The sequence below is a fragment of the Meles meles genome, chromosome 6 (genome assembly GCF_922984935.1).
Source record: "Meles meles chromosome 6, mMelMel3.1 paternal haplotype, whole genome shotgun sequence".
In the NCBI taxonomy this organism is placed as follows: domain Eukaryota; kingdom Metazoa; phylum Chordata; class Mammalia; order Carnivora; family Mustelidae; genus Meles; species Meles meles.
In genome coordinates, this window is record NC_060071.1 from 24,326,582 (window position 1) to 24,348,356 (window position 21,775).

The window sequence follows — 21,775 nt, forward strand, 5'->3', positions numbered from 1 at the left end:
GATCAGGAGGGAGATATGGTTTCTATCAAGCAGGCTTGCCGAGGAATGGGCATTGGTGACCCAGGATCCTAGCCTCTTGTGGATCCAAGAACTGTGCCAGTCAGGAAAAGACCGGGCCAACATGTGAAAATCCTTTGGGAATGGAAGAACATGGTCCTGTGGCATGAGATCTGAAAAATGGCATGTGGAAAGCCAGAATATCAGTTTCTCCTTGAACTCACATACACAGTCAAGGATCCTTCCAGGAAGGACAATAATCATTGGGAACATAGCACCAGGAGGACCAAAGTCTCTAGTCCCCAGAGCATGACATTCGATAAAAAACACCCACAGTAAGCAGGATCTGATGGGCAGGGAATTCACGAGTCGCCTCCGGCATTCCTGGGTCAATGATGAGAACTCATATGGTCTGGAAGAGCGATGATGACCTAAAAATCCTGCTCAATAGGGTTATGCTGAGGCCCAGGGCAGGCGTCTGTGCTGGGATCAGCAACCCCAGACCCTCGGAAGCCTGGAGATGTACCGCAGTTGGGGGCTTGAAGCAAACGAACCCTCACAGCTCCCCATGCTGCCCCTGGCCTGTCTGTGCCCATCAGGGGTCCCCTCGAGGTCTTGAGGCATTCCACCTGGACTCCAGACCCAATCCAACTCCCAGGACAACTCCCTGGGCGCCATGGCTTAGGAATCCTTGTCTCCTTGTGTCTTTCAGCGGGCCACGGGCGCCAGGATTTCGGTGCAGCATGACCCAAGAGAGGTGAGTGAAAGACTCTGGGCCATCAGGGAGATGCGAGGTGACATGGGCATGGTCTGCGAAGACAGAATCCCAGGAGGGGGTCTGGCTCCATCATTGTGATAGGGATTGGGGCTGTGGTTGTCCACACAGTGTTGACTTGCCAATGAAGAGCCACGCTTCAGCCATCCCACGTGCAGGGAATGGGAAAGTTGGGCCGGGTCACTGGTGAGGACTGGGTCCTGGGGGGATGCCGCCGTAGTCCCACGTGCACCTGAGGCCTCCTTGTATCTCCGCTTGTGTCCTGTGCACCCGTGAAGAGAGTGGATGTGAGACCCTTGGCGTCAGGGGCCTCTGTAAACTTCAGCGAGTGGTTGTTCCTCCAGCCTGCCCAAGTGGATGGTCCTTGGGCTGGAGAGGGCAGAGCTCCTGATGCATGCACCAGATGCCTGAGGATGGGCGGAACCTGGGAGGCTGCTGAAGTACAGAACTCAATGATTCCTTGAGTTCATGAGTCAGCAAGGTTCCACTGGCCCAGGGGAAGAATGGGCGAGACACAGGCCACAGCAGGCAATAAGATTGAGCCAGTCCTTTGAGGGTCCCAGAGGAAGGGCCGGCACAGGGTTAGATTCAGGAACCTCCTGCAGGGTGGGCCATGGTCTCCTGCCTTGCACTAGTTAGTGGGAGAGTGTGACCCGCGATTCCCTCTTTAGCCCTGGGTGATGTAGGCACGTGGGCCACCTTGGCAGTGAGTGCCAGGGCCTGTGGTCACATGAGCACCACAGTCCCAATGTGTGGAAGGCGCCCTTCTTGCCCTAATTCTGGGGCCACCATAATTTGCTGGGGGCCCTGGTAGATATCAGGGGAGGAATCCAAAGATCGGTGTTCCAGGCCATGTTTTGGGGCCATTCTCATTAAATGGAGCCTCCCAAGGGGGAGCAGATCTCCATGGATTTGGGAAAGCCAGGGATGGGCAGCGGGTCCCTTCTGTCCAGCTCGCTGCCGGCAGACCTGAGCCCTGGGTGGGTGATCCTCCCGCCTAGATATCAACGGCCAGGGCTTTGGACGGGAGAATTCGATGCTGCATGGCACGGACACAGAGCAGGCCATCTGACAGCCGGCCTCTCCCTCTCTCCTTAGGCCCCCATCCCCAAGCGAGGATCTGGCCCTGACCACCAAGTCTTGCATCCCCTAACCCCACCGACAGGTGCACCTGCGGGTGCCGACGGGGTGTTCTGGAATTCCAGCTGGTCTACCGACCCAGGCCTCTTCCCCGGACAGATGCCCCAGAGCCATGGCTTAGACACCCTTGTCTCCTTGTCAAGGTTCGTGGTGCGTCGCCCACCAGGAGAGGTGAGCAGAAGCCTCTGGGCTCCGAGGGAGGCTCCAGAACCCTTGGCCTGGCATCGGGAAGCGGGGACCCCAGCAGAGATTCCGCAGCTGGGCCTGGGCTGGGGATGCGGGTCCTCATTGTCCGAATGGCGCCGAAGTCCCCTGAGCGTGTGCCCCTGAGCCATCCCAGGGGCAGGGAAACACGAAACCTGGGCCGGGTGGCTGACAAGGCCTGGAAAGCTCCGGTTGGCCGCCCAGGCCCAGATGCACCCAAGGCCTCCTGATAAATTGCGGCGTGTCCGGAGGGCCCAGAAAGGTAGTGGACGTGAGACCCGTGGTCTCAGAGGACACTGTGCTCTTCAGCAACACCTTGTTGCTCAAGGACCGGACCTTGGCAAGTTTCTGTGGGCTGCACTGGCCTGAGCTCCTCTCCCGTCCTGCAGAAGCCCAAGGAGTTTGGGGCCCCGGGAGGCCACTTCCGAAGAGCCCACGATGATTCATTGAGCTCGCCAGACGGCAAGGTTCCACTGGGGTGGGGGGCGGAAACTGCGCGACCCAGGCCACAGCAGCTGTTGGGCATGAGCCTCTAACCTGAGACTCTCAACCACCCGGGATAGGGTCGTGATGAAGCAGCACTGCACGGGTCCAGTCAGGTAACTCGTCCAGAGCGGCCAGCGGGCGGTGTGCCTTGCTGTCGTGGTGGAGAGTGACCTGGCTTTCCCCGCTCAGCCATGGGGGAGCCCGGGGCCCCGGCAACCTGGGGCTTTTCTGAGCAAGGGGAGGCTCCCACGGGGGCCCGGATCTCCGTGGATTTGGGAAGGCCAGGGATGGGCAGCGGGTCCCTTGTGTCCTGCCCCTTGCCCGCGGACCCGAGCCCTGGTTGGGTCAGCCGCCCGCCTGGACAGCACCGGCCAGGGCTTCGGGCTGGAGAGTTCTTGGCGGCATGGCACGGGCCACCGAGCACGCCATTCCGACGGCCGGCCTCTCCCTCTCTCCTTAGGCCCCCATCCCCAAGCGAGGATCTGGCCCTGACCACCAAGTCTTGCATCGCCCAGCCCCGCCGCCAGGTCCCATGCCTCAGGAAGCCGGGGTATGGCGCTGTCCTGAGAGCAGCCTCGGTAAGCACCTTCTGGGTGGTAGGGGACCTCCCGCGTCGCCTCGGGCGTGCTTGGGTCAATGATGAGAACTCATATGGTCTCGAAGAGCGATGATGACCTAAAAATCATGTTCAATAGGATTACGCTGAGGCCGAAGGCAGGGGACCGTGCCGGGGTCAGCCTCCCCCAGACCGTCGGGACAGCGAGGGTGTGCTGCAGGTGGCCACGGGAGGAGAACCACCTCTCGAGGCTCTCTGCTGTGGCCCCCGGACGTCGGTGCACCTGCGGGTGCTGACGGGGTGTTCTGGCGTTCCAGCTGGTCTACCGACCCAGGCCTCTTCCCCGGACAGCTGCCCGAGAGCCAGGGCTTAGCCACCCTTGTGTCCTTGTGTCTTTCAGCGGGCCTGGCTGGCAAGGTTCTAGGCGCGACTCCCACGAGGAGAGATGAGCGGAAGCCTCTGGGCTCCGAGGGAGGCCCCAGACCCCTTGGCCTGGCATCGGGAAGCGGGGACCCCAGCAGGGACTCCGCAGCTGGGCCTGGGCTGGGGATGCGGGTCCTCATTGTCCGGACGGCACTGAAGTCCCCGTGAGCGTGTGCCCCTGAGCCATCCCAGGGGCAGGGAACACGAAACGTGGGCCGGGGGGCTGACAAGGCCTGGAAAGCGCGGGCTGGCCGCCCAAGGCCCAGGTGCACCCAAGGCCTCCTGATCAATTGCGGCGTGTCCGGCGGGGCCCAGAAAGGTAGTGGACTTGAGACCCGTGGTCTTGGAGGCCACTGTGCCCTTCAGCAACACCTTGTTGCTCAAGGCCCGGCCCATGGCAGGTTTCGGCGGGCTGCACTGGCCCGAGCTCCTGTCCCGTCCTGCAGACGACCAAGGCGTTTGGGGCCCCGGGAGGCCACTTCCGAAGAGCCCACAAGGATTCGTTGAGCTGGCCAGACGGCACGGTTCCACTGGGGCGGGGGGCAGAAACTGCACGTCCCAGGCCACAGCAGCCGTTGGGCCTCAGCTTCTCACCTGAGACTCTCAAGCACCCGGGATAGGGTGGTGGTGAAGCGGCACTACACGGGCCGAGTCAGGTCCCTCGTCCAGAGCGGCCAGCGGGCGGTGTGCCTTGCTGCCGTGGTGGAGAGTGACCTGGCTTTCCCCGCTCGGCCGTGGGGGAGCCCTGGGCCCCGGCAACCTTTGGCTTCCAGGGCAGGGACTCAGGTCCTTGGATCCCAGGTGGCTCAAGGAGAGGGTGGGCGGCGTCCTGGCCAAACCTCCCGGGCCGCCGCTCTTGGTTCGCCACTCCGGGAGACAGCGGGGACCGGCCAAAGCCCTGTGGTCCATGCCATGGCCAGGGGCCGTTCTCCAGAAGGCTGGGCTCCCACAGGGACCACGGTCTCCATTGCTTTGGGATGCCCCGGAAAGGGCAGCCGGGCCCTTGGGCCCGGCTCCTTCCTGGCGGACACCTGCCATGGTTGGCTCCGAACTCTGCCGGGCCCCCAGTGGCCAGGACTCCGGGAAAGGGGGCCCTGGGCCGCACGGCACGTGCTTCAGACCAGGACGTTTGGACAGCTGGTCTCTCCGTCTCTCCTTAGAAACCCATCCACAATCGAGAAGCTCGCCCAGATGAGCACGTCTTGCTTGGCCCCGCCCTGCCCAGAGGTCTCAGGTATCAGGACCCGGGGGCATGGACGCTGTGCGGAATGCAGCCCCGGTAAGCAGCTTCGGGGTGCCCCGAGGCCGCACGCATCGCCACCAGCTTGCTTGGGTCAGTGATGAGAACTCAAGTGGTCTCGAAGAGCGATGATGACCTAAAAATCATGCTCAATAGGTTACGCTGAGGCCCAAGACAGGCGTCTGTGCCGGGATCAGCCTCCCCCAGACCCTGGGGACCCTGGAGGTGCGCCGCAGTTGTGGGCGTGAGGCCATCGTACCCTCGGGGCTCCCCGTGCTGGCCCTGGCCTGTCTGTGCCCGTCAGGGGTCCGCTCGAGGTCGTGAGGCGTTCCGCCCGGCCTCCGGACCCAATCCACCTCGCAGGACAGCTCCCTCGGTGCCATTGCTTAGGAGACCGTTGCCCCTTGTGTCTTTCAGCGGGCCTCGGGGGCCGGAACTTGGTGCGGCGTGACCCAAGAGAGGTGAGTGGAAGACTCTGGGCCTGCAGGGAGATGCCAGGCGCCATGGGCATTGTCCGCGGAGCCCGGATCCCCGCACGGGCCCCGGCTCCAGCACTGTGCTAGGGATGGGGGCTGTGGTGGCCCACACAGCGTTGACATGCCCATGCACAGCCGCCCTTCAGCAATCCCACGTGCAGGGAATGGGAAAGTTGGGCCAGGTAACTGGCAACGACTGGGGGCAGGGGGCACGCCGCCATCGTCTCACATGGACCTGAGGCCTCCTTGTAAGTCCAGCTGAGTCCTGTGCGCCCGAGAAGAGAGCGGACGTGAGTCCCTTGGTGTCAGGGCCCTCTGTCCCCTTCAGCGAGTGGTTGTCGCTCGAGTCACCCCAGCCGATGGTTCTGGGGCTGGAGAGGGCAGAGCTCATGAAGAATGCAGCAGACGCCCAAGTGTAAGCAGGGCACGGGAGGCTGCTGAAGTACAGCCCTCGAATGTTTCCTCGGATTTCCCGAGTCAGCAAGGTTTCCCTGGCCCAGGGGAAGAGTGGCGAGCCCCGGGCCACAGCAGGCCAGGGGGGCTGAGCCTGTCCTCTGAGGCCCCCAGAGGAAGCGCCGCCACAAGGGGAGAGTCAGGACCCTCCTGCAGGGCGGGCCGCGGTCTCCTGCCTTGCGCTGCTTGGTGGGAGACGGTGAGACGCGATTCCCTTTTTCGCCCTGGGCGATCAGGGCCTGGGGGCCACCGTTGGCTGCGAGTGCCAGGGCCCGGGTCCCTAGACCACCGCGGTCCCCATGTGTGGGAAGGCGTCCTTCGGGCCCTCACGTCCGGGTGCGCCACGCTTTGCTTGGGGCCCCGACAGACATCGGAGGAGCACTGGAAATCCCTGTGCTCCAGGCCATGCTCTGGGGCCTTTCCTAGCAAGGGGAGGCTCCCACGGGGGCCCGGATCTCCGTGGATTTGGGAAGGCCAGGGATGGGCAGCGGGTCCCTTGTGTCCTGCCCCTTGCCCGCGGACCCGAGCGCTGGGTGGGTCAGCCGCACGCCTGGACAGCACCGGCCAGGGCTTCGGGCTGGAGAGTTCTTGGCGGCATGGCACGGGCCACCGAGCACGCCGTTCCGACGGCCGGCCTACCCCTCTCTCCTTAGGCCCCCATCCCCAAGCGAGGATCTGGCCCTGACCACCAAGTCTTGCATCGCCCAGCCCCGCCGCCAGGTCCCATGCCTCAGGAAGCCGGGGTATGGCGCTGTCCTGGGAGCAGCCTCGGTAAGCAGCTTCTGGGTGGTAGGGGACCTCCCATGTCGCCTCGGGCGTGCTTGGGTCAATGATGAGAACTCATATGGTCTCGAAGCGCAATGATGCCCTAAAAATCATGCTCAATAGGATTACGCTGAGGCCCAAGGCAGGGGACCGTGCCGGGGTCAGCCTCCCCCAGAGCGTCGGGGCACTGAGGGTGTGCTGCAGGTGGCCGCGGGAGGAGAACCACCTCTCGAGGCTCTCTGCTGTGGCCCCCGGACGTCGGTGCACCTGCGGGTGCCGACGGGGTGTTCTGGCGTTCCTGCTGGTCTACAGACCCAGGCCTCTTCCCCGGACAGCTGCCCGAGAGCCAGGGCTTAGCCACCCTTGTGTCCTTGTGTCTTTCAGCAGGCCTGGCTGGCAAGGTTCTTGGCGTGTCTCCCACCAGGAGAGGTGAGTGGAAGCCTCTGGGCTCCGAGGGAGGCCCCAGACCCCTTGGCCTGACATCGGGAAGCGGGGACCCCAGCGGGGACTCCGCAGGTGGGCCTGGGCTGGGGATGCGGGTCCTCATTGTCCGGATGGCACCGACGTCCCCGTGAGCGTGTGCCCCTGAGCCATCCCAGGGGCAGGGATCGCGAAACGTGGGCCGAGGGGCTGACAAGGCCTGGAAAGCGCGGGCTGGCCGCCCAAGGCCCAGGTGCACCCGAGGCCTCCTGATCAATTGTGGCGTGTCCGGGGGGCCCAGAAAGGTAGTGGACGTGAGACCCGTGGTCTCGGAGGCCACTGTGCCCGTCAGCAACACCTTGTTGCTCAAGGCCCGGCCCATGGCAGGTTTCTGCGGGCTGCACTGGCCCGAGCTCCTATCCCGTCCTGCAGACGACCAAGGCGTTTGGGGCCCCGGGAGGCCACTTCCGAAGAGCCCACGAGGATTGGTTGAGCTGGCCAGACGTCACGGTTCCATGGGAGCGGGGGGGCAGAAACTGCACGTCCCAGGCCACAGCAGCCGTTAGGCCTCAGCCTCTCACCTGAGACTCTCAGGCACCCGGGATAGGGTGGTGGTGAAGCGGCACTGCACGGGCCGAGTCAGGTCCCTCGTCCAGAGCGGCCAGCGGGCGGTGTGCCTTGCTGCCGTGGTGGAGAGTGACCTGGCTTTCCCCGCTCGGCCGTGGGGGAGCCCTGGGCCCCGGCAACCTTTGGCTTCCAGGGCAGGGGCTCAAGTCCTTGGATCCCAGGTGGCTCCAGGAGAGGGTGGGCGGCGTCCTGGCCAAACCTCCCGGGCCGCCGCTCTTGGCTCGCCACTCCGGGAGACAGCGGGGACCCGGCCAAAGCCCTGTGGTCCATGCCATGGTCAGGGGCCGTTCTCCAGAAGGCTGGGCTCCCACAGGGACCACGGTCTCCATTGCCTTGGGATGCCCCGGAAAGGGCAGCCGGGCCCTTGGGCCCGGCTCCTTCCTGGCGGACACCTGCCATGGTTGGCTCCGAACTCTGCCTGTCCCCCAGTGGCCAGGACTCCGGGAAAGGGGTCCCTGGGCCGCACGGCAGGCGCTTCAGACCAGGACGTTTGGACAGCTGGTCTCTCCTTAGAAACTCATCCACAATCGAGAAGCTCGCCCAGATGAGCACGTCTTGCTTGGCCCCGCCCTGCCCAGAGGTCTCACGTCTCAGGACCCGGGGGCATGGACGCGGTGCGGAATGCAGCCCCGGTAAGCAGCTTCGGGGTGCCCCGAGGCTGCACGCATCGCCACCAGCTTGCTTGGGTCAGTGATGAGAACTCAAGTGGTCTCGAAGAGCGATGATGACCTAAAAATCATGCTCAATAGGATTACGCTGAGGCCCAAGACAGGCGTCTGTGCCGGGATCAGCCTCCCCCAGACCCTGGGGACCCTGGAGGTGCGCCGCAGTTGTGGGCGTGAGGCCATCGTAACCTCGGGGCTCCCCGTGCTGGCCCTGGCTGTCTGTGCCCGTCAGGGGTCCGCTCGAGGTCGTGAGGCGTTCCGCCCGGCCTCCGGACCCAATCCACCTCGCAGGACAGCTCCCTCGGTGCCATTGCTTAGGAGACCGTTGCCCCTTGTGTCTTTCAGCGGGCCTCGGGGGCCGGAACTTGGTGCGGCGTGACCCAAGAGAGGTGAGTGGAAGACTCTGGGCCTGCAGGGAGATGCCAGGCGCCATGGGCATTGTCCGCGGAGCCCGGATCCCCGCACGGGCCCCGGCTCCAGCACTGTGCTAGGGATGGGGGCTGTGGTGGCCCACACAGCGTTGACCTGCCCATGCACAGCCGCCCTTCAGCAATCCCACGTGCAGGGAATGGGAAAGTTGGGCCAGGTCACTGGCAACGACTAGGGGCTGGGGGCATGCCGCCGTCGTCCCACATGGACCTGAGGCCTCCTTGTACGTCCAGCTGTGTCCTGTGCGCCCGAGAAGAGAGCGGACGTGAGTCCCTTGGTGTCAGGGCCCTCTGTCCCCTTGAGCGAGTGGTTGTCGCTCGAGTCACCCCAGCCGATGGTTCTGGGGCTGGAGAGGGCAGAGCTCAGGAAGAATGCAGCAGACGCCCAAGTGTAAGCATGGCACGGGAGGCTGCTGAAGTACAGCCCTCGAATGTTTCCTCGGATTTCCCGAGTCAGCAAGGTTTCCCTGGCCGAGGGGAAGAGTGGCGAGCCCCGGGCCACAGCAGGCCAGGGGGCTGAGCCGGTCCTCTGAGGCCCCCAGAGGAAGCGCCGCCACAAGGGGAGAGTCAGGACCCTCCTGCAGGGCGGGCCGCGGTCTCCTGCCTTGCGCTGCTTGGTGGGAGACGGTGAGACGCGATTCCCTTTTTCGCCCTCGGCGATCAGGGCCTGGGGGCCACCGTTGGCTGCGAGTGCCAGGGCCCGGGTCCCTAGACCACCGCGGTCCCCATGTGTGGGAAGGCGTCCTTCGGGCCCTCACTTCCGGGTGCGCCACGCTTTGCTTGGGGCCCCGGCAGACATCGGGGGAGCACTGGAAATCCCTGTGCTCCAGGCCATGCTCTGGGGCCTTTCCTAGCAAGGGGAGGCTCCCACGGGGGCCCGGATCTCCGTGGATTTGGGAAGGCCAGGGATGGGCAGCGGGTCCCTTGTGTCCTGCCCCTTGCCCGCGGACCCGAGCCCTGGGTGGGTCAGCCGCCCGCCTGGACAGCACCGGCCAGGGCTTCGGGCTGGAGAGTTCTTGGCGGCATGGCACGGGCCAGCGAGCACGCCGTTCCGACGGCCGGCCTCCCCCTCCCTCCTTAGGCCGCCATCCCCAAGCGAGGATCTGGCCCTGACCACCAAGTCTTGCATCGCCCAGCCCCGCCGCCAGGTCCCATGCCTCAGGAAGCCGGGGTATGGCGCCGTCCTGAGAGCAGCCTCGGTAAGAAGCTTCTGGGTGGTAGGGGACCTCCCGCGTCGCCTCGGGCGTGCTTGGGTCAATGATGAGAACTCATATGGTCTCGAAGAGCGATGAGGACCTAAAAATCATGCTCAATAGGATTACGCTGAGGCCCAAGGCAGGGGACCGTGCCGGGGTCAGCCTCCCCCAGAGCGTCGGGGCAGTGAGGGTGCGCTGCAGGTGGCCGCGGGAGGAGAACCACCTCTCGAGGCTCTCTGCTGTGGCCCCCGGACGTCGGTGCACCTGCGGGTGCCGACGGGGTGTTCTGGCGTTCCAGCTGGTCTACCGACCCAGGCCTCTTCCCCGGCCAGCTGCCCGAGAGCCAGGGCTTAGCCACCCTTGTGTCCTTGTGTCTTTCAGCGGGCCTGGCTGGCAAGGTTCTTGGCGCGTCTCCCACCAGGAGAGGTGAGCGGAAGCCTCTGGGCTCCGAGGGAGGCCCCAGACCCCTTGGCCTGGCATCGGGAAGCGGGGACCCCAGCAGGGACTCCGCAGCTGGGCCTGGGCTGGGGATGCGGGTCCTCATTGTCCGGACGGCACCGAAGTCCCCGTGAGCGTGTGCCCCTGAGCCATCCCAGGGGCAGGGATCACGAAACGTGGGCCGGGGGGCTGACAAGGCCTGGAAAGCGCGGGCTGGCCGCCCAAGGCCCAGGTGCACCCGAGGCCTCCTGATCAATTGCGGCGTGTCCGGGGGGCCCAGAAAGGGAGTGGATGTGAGACCCGTGGTCTCGGAGGCCACTGTGCCCTTCAGCAACACCTTGTTGCTCAAGGCCCGGCCCATGGCAGGTTTCTGCGGGCTGCACTGGCCCGAGCTCCTGTCCCGTCCTGCAGACGACCAAGGCGTTTGGGGCCCCGGGAGGCCACTTCCGAAGAGCCCACGAGGATTCGTTGAGCTGGCCAGACGGCACGGTTCCACTGGGGCGGGGGGCAGAAACTGCACGTCCCAGGCCACAGCAGCCGTTGGGGCTCAGCCTCTCACCTGAGACTCTCAAGCACCCGGGATAGGGTCGTGGTGAAGCGGCACTGCACGGGCCGAGTCAGGTCCCTCGTCCAGAGCGGCCAGCGGGCGGTGTGCCTTGCTGCCGTGGTGGAGAGTGACCTGGCTTTCCCCGCTCGGCCGTGGGGGAGCCCTGGGCCCCGGCAACCTTTGGCTTCCCGGGCAGGGGCTCAGGTCCTTGGCTCCCAGGTGGCTCCAGGAGAGGGTGGGCGGCGTCCTGGCCAAACCTCCCGGGCCGCCGCTCTTGGCTCGCCACTCCGGGAGACAGCGGGGACCCGGCCAAAGCCCTGTGGTCCATGCCATGGTCAGGGGCCGTTCTCCAGAAGGCTGGGCTCCCACAGGGACCACGGTCTCCATTGCTTTGGGATGCCCCGGAAAGGGCAGCCGGGCCCTTGGGCCCGGCTCCTTCCTGGCGGACACCTGCCATGCTTGGCTCCGAACTCTACCGGGCCCCCAGTGGCCAGGACTCCGGGAAAGGGGGCCCTGGGCCGCACGGCAGGCGCTTCAGACCAGGACGTTTGGACAGCTGGTCTCTCCGTCTCTCCTTAGAAACCCATCCACAATCGAGAAGCTCGCCCAGATGAGCACGTCTTGCTTGGCCCCGCCCTGCCCAGAGGTCTCACGTCTCAGGACCCGGGGGCATGGACGCGGTGCGGAATGCAGCCCCGGTAAGCAGCTTCGGGGTGCCCCGAGGCCGCACGCATCGCCACCAGCTTGCTTGGGTCAGTGATGAGAACTCAAGTGGTCTCGAAGAGCGATGATGACCTAAAAATCATGCTCAATAGGATTACGCTGAGGCCCAAGACAGGCGTCTGTGCCGGGATCAGCCTCCCCCAGACCCTGGGGACCCTGGAGGTGCGCCGCAGTTGTGGGCGTGAGGCCATCGTACCCTCGGGGCTCCCCGTGCTGGCCCTGGCTGTCTGTGCCCGTCAGGGGTCCGCTCGAGGTCGTGAGGCGTTCCGCCCGGCCTCCGGACCCAATCCACCTCGCAGGACAGCTCCCTCGGTGCCATTGCTTAGGAGACCGTTGCCCCTTGTGTCTTTCAGCGGGCCTCGGGGGCCGGAACTTGGTGTGGCATGACCCAAGAGAGGTGAGTGGAAGACTCTGGGCCTGCAGGGAGATGCCAGGCGCCATGGGCATTGTCCGCGGAGCCCGGATCCCCGCACGGGCCCCGGCTCCAGCACTGTGCTAGGGATGGGGGCTGTGGTGGCCCACACAGCGTTGACCTGCCCATGCACAGCCGCCCTTCAGCAATCCCACGTGCAGGGAATGGGAAAGTTGGGCCAGGTCACTGGCAACGACTGGGGGCTGGGGGCATGCCGCCGTCGTCCCACATGGACCTGAGGCCTCCTTGTACGTCCAGCTGTGTCCTGTGCGCCCGAGAAGAGAGCGGACGTGAGTCCCTTGGTGTCAGGGCCCTCTGTCCCCTTGAGCGAGTGGTTGTCGCTCGAGTCACCCCAGCCGATGGTTCTGGGGCTGGAGAGGGCAGAGCTCATGAAGAATGCAGCAGACGCCCAAGTGTAAACAGAGCCTGGGAGGCTGCTGAAGTACAGCCCTGGAATGTTTCCTCCGATTTCCCGAGTCAGCAAGGGTTCCCTGGCCCAGGGGAAGAGTGGCGAGCCCCGGGCCACAGCAGGCCATGGGGCTGAGCCTGTCCTCTGAGGCCCCCAGAGGAAGCGCCGCCACAAGGGGAGAGTCAGGACCCTCCTGCAGGGCGGGCCGCGGTCTCCTGCCTTGCGCTGCTTGGTGGGAGACGGTGAGACGCGATTCCCTTTTTCGCCCTGGGCGATCAGGGACTGGGGGCCACCGTTGGCTGCGAGTGCCAGGGCCCGGGTCCCTAGACCACCGCGGTCCCCATGTGTGGGAAGGCGTCCTTCGGGCCCTCACGTCCGGGTGCGCCACGCTTTGCTTGGGGCCCCGACAGACATCGGAGGAGCACTGGAAATCCCTGTGCTCCAGGCCATGCTCTGGGGCCTTTCCTAGCAAGGGGAGGCTCCCACGGGGGCCCGGATCTCCGTGGATTTGGGAAGGCCAGGGATGGGCAGCGGGTCCCTTGTGTCCTGCCCCTTGCCCGCGGACCTGAGCCCTGGGTGGGTCAGCCGCCCGCCTGGACAGCACCGGCCAGGGCTTCGGGCTGGAGAGTTCTTGGCGGCATGGCACGGGCCAGCGAGCACGCCGTTCCGACGGCCGGCCTCCCCCTCCCTCCTTAGGCCCCCATCCCCAAGCGAGGATCTGGCCCTGACCACCAAGTCTTGCATCGCCCAGCCCCGCCGCCAGGTCCCATGCCTCAGGAAGCCGGGGTATGGCGCTGTCCTGAGAGCAGCCTCGGTAAGCAGCTTCTGGGTGGTAGGGGACCTCCCGCGTCGCCTCGGGCGTGCTTGGGTCAATGATGAGAACTCATATGGTCTCGAAGAGCGATGATGACCTAAAAATCATGCTCAATAGGATTACGCTGAGGCCCAAGGCAGGGGACCGTGCCGGGGTCAGCCTCCCCCAGAGCGTCGGGGCAGTGAGGGTGCGCTGCAGGTGGCCGCGGGAGGAGAACCACCTCTCGAGGCTCTCTGCTGTGGCCCCCGGACGTCGGTGCACCTGCGGGTGCCGACGGGGTGTTCTGGCGTTCCAGCTGGTCTACCGACCCAGGCCTCTTCCCCGGACAGCTGCCCGAGAGCCAGGGCTTAGCCACCCTTGTGTCCTTGTGTCTTTCAGCGGGCCTGGCTGGCAAGGTTCTTGGCGCGTCTCCCACCAGGAGAGGTGAGCGGAAGCCTCTGGGCTCCGAGGAAGGCCCCAGACCCCTTGGCCTGGCATCGGGAAGCGGGGACCCCAGCAGGGACTCCGCAGCTGGGCCTGGGCTGGGGATGCGGGTCCTCATTGTCCGGACGGCACCGAAGTCCCCGTGAGCGTGTGCCCCTGAGCCATCCCAGGGGCAGGGATCGCGAAACGGGGGCCGGGGGGCTGACAAGGCCTGGAAAGCGCGGGCTGGCCGCCCAAGGCCCAGGTGCACCCGAGGCCTCCTGATCAATTGCGGCGTGTCCGGGGGGCCCAGAAAGGGAGTGGACGTGAGACCCGTGGTCTCGGAGGCCACTGTGCCCTTGAGCAACACCTTGTTGCTCAAGGCCCGGCCCATGGCAGGTTTCTGCGGGCTGCACTGGCCCGAGCTCCTGTCCCGTCCTGCAGACGACCAAGGCGTTTGGGGCCCCGGGAGGCCACTTCCGAAGAGCCCACGAGGATTCGTTGAGCTGGCCAGACGGCACGGTTCCACTGGGGCGGGGGGCAGAAACTGCACGTCCCAGGCCACAGCAGCCGTTGGGGCTCAGCCTCTCACCTGAGACTCTCAAGCACCCGGGATAGGGTCGTGGTGAAGCGGCACTGCACGGGCCGAGTCAGGTCCCTCGTCCAGAGCGGCCAGCGGGCGGTGTGCCTTGCTGCCGTGGTGGAGAGTGACCTGGCTTTCCCCGCTCGGCCGTGGGGGAGCCCTGGGCCCCGGCAACCTTTGGCTTCCCGGGCAGGGGCTCAGGTCCTTGGCTCCCAGGTGGCTCCAGGAGAGGGTGGGCGGCGTCCTGGCCAAACCTCCCGGGCCGCCGCTCTTGGCTCGACACTCCGGGAGACAGCGGGGACCCGGCCAAAGCCCTGTGGTCCATGCCATGGTCAGGGGCCGTTCTCCAGAAGGCTGGGCTCCCACAGGGACCACGGTCTCCATTGCTTTGGGATGCCCCGGAAAGGGCAGCCGGGCCCTTGGGCCCGGCTCCTTCCTGGCGGACACCTGCCATGCTTGGCTCCGAACTCTGCCGGGCCCCCAGTGGCCAGGACTCCGGGAAAGGGGGCCCTGGGCCGCATGGCAGGCGCTTCAGACCAGGACGTTTGGACAGCTGGTCTCTCCGTCTCTCCTTAGAAACCCATCCACAATCGAGAAGCTCGCCCAGATGAGCACGTCTTGCTTGGCCCCGCCCTGCCCAGAGGTCTCACGTCTCAGGACCCGGGGGCATGGACGCTGTGCGGAATGCAGCCCCGGTAAGCAGCTTCGGGGTGCCCCGAGGCCGCACGCATCGCCACCAGCTTGCTTGGGTCAGTGATGAGAACTCAAGTGGACTCGAAGAGCGATGATGACCTAAAAATCATGCTCAATAGGATTACGCTGAGGCCCAAGACAGGCGTCTGTGCCGGGATCAGCCTCCCCCAGACCCTGGGGACCCTGGAGGTGCGCCGCAGTTGTGGGCGTGAGGCCATCGTACCCTCGGGGCTCCCCGTGCTGGCCCTGGCCTGTCTGTGCCCGTCAGGGGTCCGCTCGAGGTCGTGAGGCGTTCCGCCCGGCCTCCGGACCCAATCCACCTCGCAGGACAGCTCCCTCGGTGCCATTGCTTAGGAGACCGTTGCCCCTTGTGTCTTTCAGCGGGCCTCGGGGGCCGGAACTTGGTGTGGCGTGACCCAAGAGAGGTGAGTGGAAGACTCTGGGCCTGCAGGGAGATGCCAGGCGCCATGGGCATTGTCCGCGGAGCCCGGATCCCCGCACGGGCCCCGGCTCCAGCACTGTGCTAGGGATGGGGGCTGTGGTGGCCCACACAGCGTTGACCTGCCCATGCACAGCCGCCCTTCAGCAATCCCACGTGCAGGGAATGGGAAAGTTGGGCCAGGTCACTGGCAACGACTGGGGGCTGGGGGCATGCCGCCGTCGTCCCACATGGACCTGAGGCCTCCTTGTACGTCCAGCTGTGTCCTGTGCGCCCGAGAAGAGAGCGGACGTGAGTCCCTTGGTGTCAGGGCCCTCTGTCCCCTTCAGCGAGTGGTTGTCGCTCGAGTCACCCCAGCCGATGGTTCTGGAGAGGGCTGGAGAGGGCAGAGCTCATGAAGAATGCAGCAGACGCCCAAGTGTAAGCAGAGCCTGGGAGGCTGCTGAAGTACAGCCCTGGAATATTTCCTCCGATTTCCCGAGTCAGCAAGGGTTCCCTGGCCCAGGGGAAGAGTGGCGAGCCCCGGGCCACAGCAGGCCATGGGGCTGAGCCTGTCCTCTGAGGCCCCCAGAGGAAGCGCCGCCACAAGGGGAGAGTCAGGACCCTCCTGCAGGGCGGGCCGCGGTCTCCTGCCTTGCGCTGCTTGGTGGGAGACGGTGAGACGCGATTCCCTTTTTCGCCCTGGGCGATCAGGGCCTGGGGGCCACCGTTGGCTGCGAGTGCCAGGGCCCGGGTCCCTAGACCACCGCGGTCCCCATGTGTGGGAAGGCGTCATTCGGGCCCTTACGTCGAGGTGCACCACGCTTTGCTTGGGGCCCCGGCAGACATCGGGGGAGCACTGGAAATCCCTGTGCTCCAGGCCATGCTCTGGGGCCTTTCCTAGCAAGGGGAGGCTCCCACGGGGGCCCGGATCTCCGTGGATTTGGGAAGGCCAGGGATGGGCAGCGGGTCCCTTGTGTCCTGCCCCTTGCCCGCGGACCCGAGCCCTGGGTGGGTCAGCCGCCCGCCTGGACAGCACCGGCCAGGGCTTCGGGCTGGAGAGTTCTTGGCGGCATGGCACGGGCCAGCGAGCACGCCGTTCCGACGGCCGGCCTCCCCCTCTCTCCTTAGGCCCCCATCCCCAAGCGAAGATCTGGCCCTGACCACCAAGTCTTGCATCGCCCAGCCCCGCCGCCAGGTCCCATGCCTCAGGAAGCCGGGGTATGGCGCTGTCCTGAGAGCAGCCTCGGTAAGCAGCTTCTGGGTGGTAGGGGACCTCCCGCGTCGCCTCGGGCGTGCTTGGGTCAATGATGAGAACTCATATGGTCTCGAAGAGCGATGATGACCTAAAAATCATGCTCAATAGGATTACGCTGAGGCCCAAGGCAGGGGACCGTGCCGGGGTCAGCCTCCCCCAGAGCGTCGGGGCAGTGAGGGTGCGCTGCAGGTGGCCGGGGGAGGAGAACCACCTCTTGAGGCTCTCTGCTGTGGCCCCCGGACGTCGGTGCACCTGCGGGTGCCGACGGGGTGTTCTGGCGTTCCAGCTGGTCTACCGACCCAGGCCTCTTCCCCGGACAGCTGCCCGAGAGCCAGGGCTTAGCCACCCTTGTGTCCTTGTGTCTTTCAGCGGGCCTGGCTGGCAAAGGATCTTGGCGCGTCTCCCACCAGGAGAGGTGAGCGGAAGCCTCTGGGCTCCGAGGGAGGCCCCAGACCCCTTGGCCTGGCATCGGGAAGCGGGGACCCCAGCAGGGACTCCGCAGCTGGGCCTGGGCTGGGGATGCGGGTCCTCATTGTCCAGACGGCACCAAAGTCCCCGTGAACGTGTGCCCCTGAGCCATCCCAGGGGCAGGGATCGCGAAACGTGGGCCGGGGGGCTGACAAGGCCTGGAAAGCGCGGGCTGGCCGCCCAAGGCCCAGGTGCACCCGAGGCCTCCTGATCAATTGCGGCGTGTCCGGGGGGCCCAGAAAGGGAGTGGACGTGAGACCCGTGGTCTCGGAGGCCACTGTGCCCTTGAGCAACACCTTGTTGCTCAAGGCCCGGCCCATGGCAGGTTTCTGCGGGCTGCACTGGCCCGAGCTCCTGTCCCGTCCTGCAGACGACCAAGGCGTTTGGGGCCCCGGGAGGCCACTTCCGAAGAGCCCACGAGGATTCGTTGAGCTGGCCAGACGGCACGGTTCCACTGGGGCGGGGGGCAGAAACTGCACGTCCCAGGCCACAGCAGCCGTTGGGGCTCAGCCTCTCACCTGAGACTCTCAAGCACCCGGGATAGGGTCGTGGTGAAGCGGCACTGCACGGGCCGAGTCAGGTCCCTCGTCCAGAGCGGCCAGCGGGCGGTGTGCCTTGCTGCCGTGGTGGAGAGTGACCTGGCTTTCCCCGCTCGGCCGTGGGGGAGCCCTGGGCCCCGGCAACCTTTGGCTTCCCGGGCAGGGGCTCAGGTCCTTGGCTCCCAGGTGGCTCCAGGAGAGGGTGGGCGGCGTCCTGGCCAAACCTCCCGGGCCGCCGCTCTTGGCTCGCCACTCCGGGAGACAGCGGGGACCCGGCCAAAGCCCTGTGGTCCATGCCATGGTCAGGGGCCGTTCTCCAGAAGGCTGGGCTCCCACAGGGACCACGGTCTCCATTGCTTTGGGATGCCCCGGAAAGGGCAGCCGGGCCCTTGGGCCCGGCTCCTTCCTGGCGGACACCTGCCATGCTTGGCTCCGAACTCTGCCGGGCCCCCAGTGGCCAGGACTCCGGGAAAGGGGGCCCTGGGCCGCACGGCAGGCGCTTCAGACCAGGACGTTTGGACAGCTGGTCTCTCCGTCTCTCCTTAGAAACCCATCCACAATCGAGAAGCTCGCCCAGATGAGCACGTCTTGCTTGGCCCCGCCCTGCCCAGAGGTCTCACGTCTCAGGACCCGGGGGCATGGACGCGGTGCGGAATGCAGCCCCGGTAAGCAGCTTCGGGGTGCCCCGAGGCCGCACGCATCGCCACCAGCTTGCTTGGGTCAGTGATGAGAACTCAAGTGGTCTCGAAGAGCGATGATGACCTAAAAATCATGCTCAATAGGATTACGCTGAGGCCCAAGACACCGTCTGTGCCGGGATCAGCCTCCCCCAGACCCTGGGGACCCTGGAGGTGCGCCGCAGTTGTGGGCGTGAGGCCATCGTACCCTCGGGGCTCCCCGTGCTGGCCCTGGCCTGTCTGTGCCCGTCAGGGGTCCGCTCGAGGTCGTGAGGCGTTCCGCCCGGCCTCCGGACCCAATCCACCTCGCAGGACAGCTCCCTCGGTGCCATTGCTTAGGAGACCGTTGCCCCTTGTGTCTTTCAGCAGGCCTCGGGGGCCGGAACTTGGTGCGGCGTGACCCAAGAGAGGTGAGTGGAAGACTCTGGGCCTGCAGGGAGATGCCAGGCGCCATGGGCATTGTCCGCGGAGCCCGGATCCCCGCACGGGCCCCGGCTCCAGCACTGTGCTAGGGATGGGGGCTGTGGTGGCCCACACAGCGTTGACCTGCCCATGCACAGCCGCCCTTCAGCAATCCCACGTGCAGGGAATGGGAAAGTTGGGCCAGGTCACTGGCAACGACTGGGGGCTGGGGGCATGCCGCCGTCGTCCCACATGGACCTGAGGCCTCCTTGTACGTCCAGCTGTGTCCTGTGCGCCCGAGAAGAGAGCGGACGTGAGTCCCTTGGTGTCAGGGCCCTCTGTCCCCTTGAGCGAGTGGTTGTCGCTCGAGTCACCCCAGCCGATGGTTCTGGGGCTGGAGAGGGCAGAGCTCATGAAGAATGCAGCAGACGCCCAAGTGTAAACAGAGCCTGGGAGGCTGCTGAAGTACAGCCCTGGAATGTTTCCTCCGATTTCCCGAGTCAGCAAGGGTTCCCTGGCCCAGGGGAAGAGTGGCGAGCCCCGGGCCACAGCAGGCCATGGGGCTGAGCCTGTCCTCTGAGGCCCCCAGAGGAAGCGCCGCCACAAGGGGAGAGTCAGGACCCTCCTGCAGGGCGGGCCGCGGTCTCCTGCCTTGCGCTGCTTGGTGGGAGACGGTGAGACGCGATTCCCTTTTTCGCCCTGGGCGATCAGGGACTGGGGGCCACCGTTGGCTGCGAGTGCCAGGGCCCGGGTCCCTAGACCACCGCGGTCCCCATGTGTGGGAAGGCGTCCTTCGGGCCCTCACGTCCGGGTGCGCCACGCTTTGCTTGGGGCCCCGACAGACATCGGAGGAGCACTGGAAATCCCTGTGCTCCAGGCCATGCTCTGGGGCCTTTCCTAGCAAGGGGAGGCTCCCACGGGGGCCCGGATCTCCGTGGATTTGGGAAGGCCAGGGATGGGCAGCGGGTCCCTTGTGTCCTGCCCCTTGCCCGCGGACCTGAGCCCTGGGTGGGTCAGCCGCCCGCCTGGACAGCACCGGCCAGGGCTTCGGGCTGGAGAGTTCTTGGCGGCATGGCACGGGCCAGCGAGCACGCCGTTCCGACGGCCGGCCTCCCCCTCCCTCCTTAGGCCCCCATCCCCAAGCGAGGATCTGGCCCTGACCACCAAGTCTTGCATCGCCCAGCCCCGCCGCCAGGTCCCATGCCTCAGGAAGCCGGGGTATGGCGCTGTCCTGAGAGCAGCCTCGGTAAGCAGCTTCTGGGTGGTAGGGGACCTCCCGCGTCGCCTCGGGCGTGCTTGGGTCAATGATGAGAACTCATATGGTCTCGAAGAGCGATGATGACCTAAAAATCATGCTCAATAGGATTACGCTGAGGCCCAAGGCAGGGGACCGTGCCGGGGTCAGCCTCCCCCAGAGCGTCGGGGCAGTGAGGGTGCGCTGCAGGTGGCCGCGGGAGGAGAACCACCTCTCAAGGCTCTCTGCTGTGGCCCCCGGACGTCGGTGCACCTGCGGGTGCCGACGGGGTGTTCTGGCGTTCCAGCTGGTCTACCGACCCAGGCCTCTTCCCCGGACAGCTGCCCGAGAGCCAGGGCTTAGCCACCCTTGTGTCCTTGTGTCTTTCAGCGGGCCTGGCTGGCAAGGTTCTTGGCGCGTCTCCCACCAGGAGAGGTGAGCGGAAGCCTCTGGGCTCCGAGGAAGGCCCCAGACCCCTTGGCCTGGCATCGGGAAGCGGGGACCCCAGCAGGGACTCCGCAGCTGGGCCTGGGCTGGGGATGCGGGTCCTCATTGTCCGGACGGCACCGAAGTCCCCGTGAGCGTGTGCCCCTGAGCCATCCCAGGGGCAGGGATCGCGAAACGTGGGCCGGGGGGCTGACAAGGCCTGGAAAGCGCGGGCTGGCCGCCCAAGGCCCAGGTGCACCCGAGGCCTCCTGATCAATTGCGGCGTGTCCGGGGGGCCCAGAAAGGGAGTGGACGTGAGACCCGTGGTCTCGGAGGCCACTGTGCCCTTGAGCAACACCTTGTTGCTCAAGGCCCGGCCCATGGCAGGTTTCTGCGGGCTGCACTGGCCCGAGCTCCTGTCCCGTCCTGCAGACGACCAAGGCGTTTGGGGCCCCGGGAGGCCACTTCCGAAGAGCCCACGAGGATTCGTTGAGCTGGCCAGACGGCACGGTTCCACTGGGGCGGGGGGCAGAAACTGCACGTCCCAGGCCACAGCAGCCGTTGGGGCTCAGCCTCTCACCTGAGACTCTCAAGCACCCGGGATAGGGTCGTGGTGAAGCGGCACTGCACGGGCCGAGTCAGGTCCCTCGTCCAGAGCGGCCAGCGGGCGGTGTGCCTTGCTGCCGTGGTGGAGAGTGACCTGGCTTTCCCCGCTCGGCCGTGGGGGAGCCCTGGGCCCCGGCAACCTTTGGCTTCCCGGGCAGGGGCTCAGGTCCTTGGCTCCCAGGTGGCTCCAGGAGAGGGTGGGCGGCGTCCTGGCCAAACCTCCCGGGCCGCCGCTCTTGGCTCGCCACTCCGGGAGACAGCGGGGACCCGGCCAAAGCCCTGTGGTCCATGCCATGGTCAGGGGCCGTTCTCCAGAAGGCTGGGCTCCCACAGGGACCACGGTCTCCATTGCTTTGGGATGCCCCGGAAAGGGCAGCCGGGCCCTTGGGCCCGGCTCCTTCCTGGCGGACACCTGCCATGCTTGGCTCCGAACTCTGCCGGGCCCCCAGTGGCCAGGACTCCGGGAAAGGGGGCCCTGGGCCGCATGGCAGGCGCTTCAGACCAGGACGTTTGGACAGCTGGTCTCTCCGTCTCTCCTTAGAAACCCATCCACAATCGAGAAGCTCGCCCAGATGAGCACGTCTTGCTTGGCCCCGCCCTGCCCAGAGGTCTCACGTCTCAGGACCCGGGGGCATGGACGCGGTGCGGAATGCAGCCCCGGTAAGCAGCTTCGGGGTGCCCCGAGGCCGCACGCATCGCCACCAGCTTGCTTGGGTCAGTGATGAGAACTCAAGTGGACTCGAAGAGCGATGATGACCTAAAAATCATGCTCAATAGGATTATGCTGAGGCCCAAGACAGGCGTCTGTGCCGGGATCAGCCTCCCCCAGACCCTGGGGACCCTGGAGGTGCGCCGCAGTTGTGGGCGTGAGGCCA

The 21,775-nt window shown here is 66.0% G+C and overlaps 13 non-coding genes across 13 annotated transcripts; all 13 read left to right on the forward strand.

The window, feature by feature from the left end:
* Nucleotides 1–383: 383 nt before the first annotated feature.
* On the forward strand, nucleotides 384–464 carry LOC123945078. Its single transcript, XR_006818999.1, has one exon. It is a non-coding gene; the product is annotated as a small nucleolar RNA SNORD115 (small nucleolar RNA).
* Nucleotides 465–3,232: 2,768 nt separating this feature from the next.
* Nucleotides 3,233–3,313, forward strand: LOC123945070. The gene has a single exon (XR_006818991.1). It is a non-coding gene; the product is annotated as a small nucleolar RNA SNORD115 (small nucleolar RNA).
* A 1,599-nt stretch (nucleotides 3,314–4,912) lies between these two features.
* LOC123945082 lies at nucleotides 4,913–4,992 on the forward strand. The gene has a single exon (XR_006819003.1). It is a non-coding gene; the product is annotated as a small nucleolar RNA SNORD115 (small nucleolar RNA).
* Nucleotides 4,993–6,573: 1,581 nt separating this feature from the next.
* LOC123945075 lies at nucleotides 6,574–6,654 on the forward strand. The gene has a single exon (XR_006818996.1). It is a non-coding gene; the product is annotated as a small nucleolar RNA SNORD115 (small nucleolar RNA).
* Nucleotides 6,655–8,246: 1,592 nt separating this feature from the next.
* LOC123945566 lies at nucleotides 8,247–8,327 on the forward strand. Its single transcript, XR_006819387.1, has one exon. It is a non-coding gene; the product is annotated as a small nucleolar RNA SNORD115 (small nucleolar RNA).
* Nucleotides 8,328–9,906: 1,579 nt separating this feature from the next.
* Nucleotides 9,907–9,987, forward strand: LOC123945419. Its single transcript, XR_006819247.1, has one exon. It is a non-coding gene; the product is annotated as a small nucleolar RNA SNORD115 (small nucleolar RNA).
* A 1,599-nt stretch (nucleotides 9,988–11,586) lies between these two features.
* LOC123945567 lies at nucleotides 11,587–11,667 on the forward strand. The gene has a single exon (XR_006819388.1). It is a non-coding gene; the product is annotated as a small nucleolar RNA SNORD115 (small nucleolar RNA).
* A 1,579-nt stretch (nucleotides 11,668–13,246) lies between these two features.
* On the forward strand, nucleotides 13,247–13,327 carry LOC123945388. Its single transcript, XR_006819217.1, has one exon. It is a non-coding gene; the product is annotated as a small nucleolar RNA SNORD115 (small nucleolar RNA).
* A 1,599-nt stretch (nucleotides 13,328–14,926) lies between these two features.
* Nucleotides 14,927–15,007, forward strand: LOC123945053. Its single transcript, XR_006818975.1, has one exon. It is a non-coding gene; the product is annotated as a small nucleolar RNA SNORD115 (small nucleolar RNA).
* A 1,584-nt stretch (nucleotides 15,008–16,591) lies between these two features.
* LOC123945389 lies at nucleotides 16,592–16,672 on the forward strand. The gene has a single exon (XR_006819218.1). It is a non-coding gene; the product is annotated as a small nucleolar RNA SNORD115 (small nucleolar RNA).
* A 1,600-nt stretch (nucleotides 16,673–18,272) lies between these two features.
* On the forward strand, nucleotides 18,273–18,353 carry LOC123945568. Its single transcript, XR_006819389.1, has one exon. It is a non-coding gene; the product is annotated as a small nucleolar RNA SNORD115 (small nucleolar RNA).
* A 1,579-nt stretch (nucleotides 18,354–19,932) lies between these two features.
* Nucleotides 19,933–20,013, forward strand: LOC123945390. Its single transcript, XR_006819219.1, has one exon. It is a non-coding gene; the product is annotated as a small nucleolar RNA SNORD115 (small nucleolar RNA).
* Nucleotides 20,014–21,612: 1,599 nt separating this feature from the next.
* LOC123945077 lies at nucleotides 21,613–21,693 on the forward strand. Its single transcript, XR_006818998.1, has one exon. It is a non-coding gene; the product is annotated as a small nucleolar RNA SNORD115 (small nucleolar RNA).
* Nucleotides 21,694–21,775: the final 82 nt, after the last annotated feature.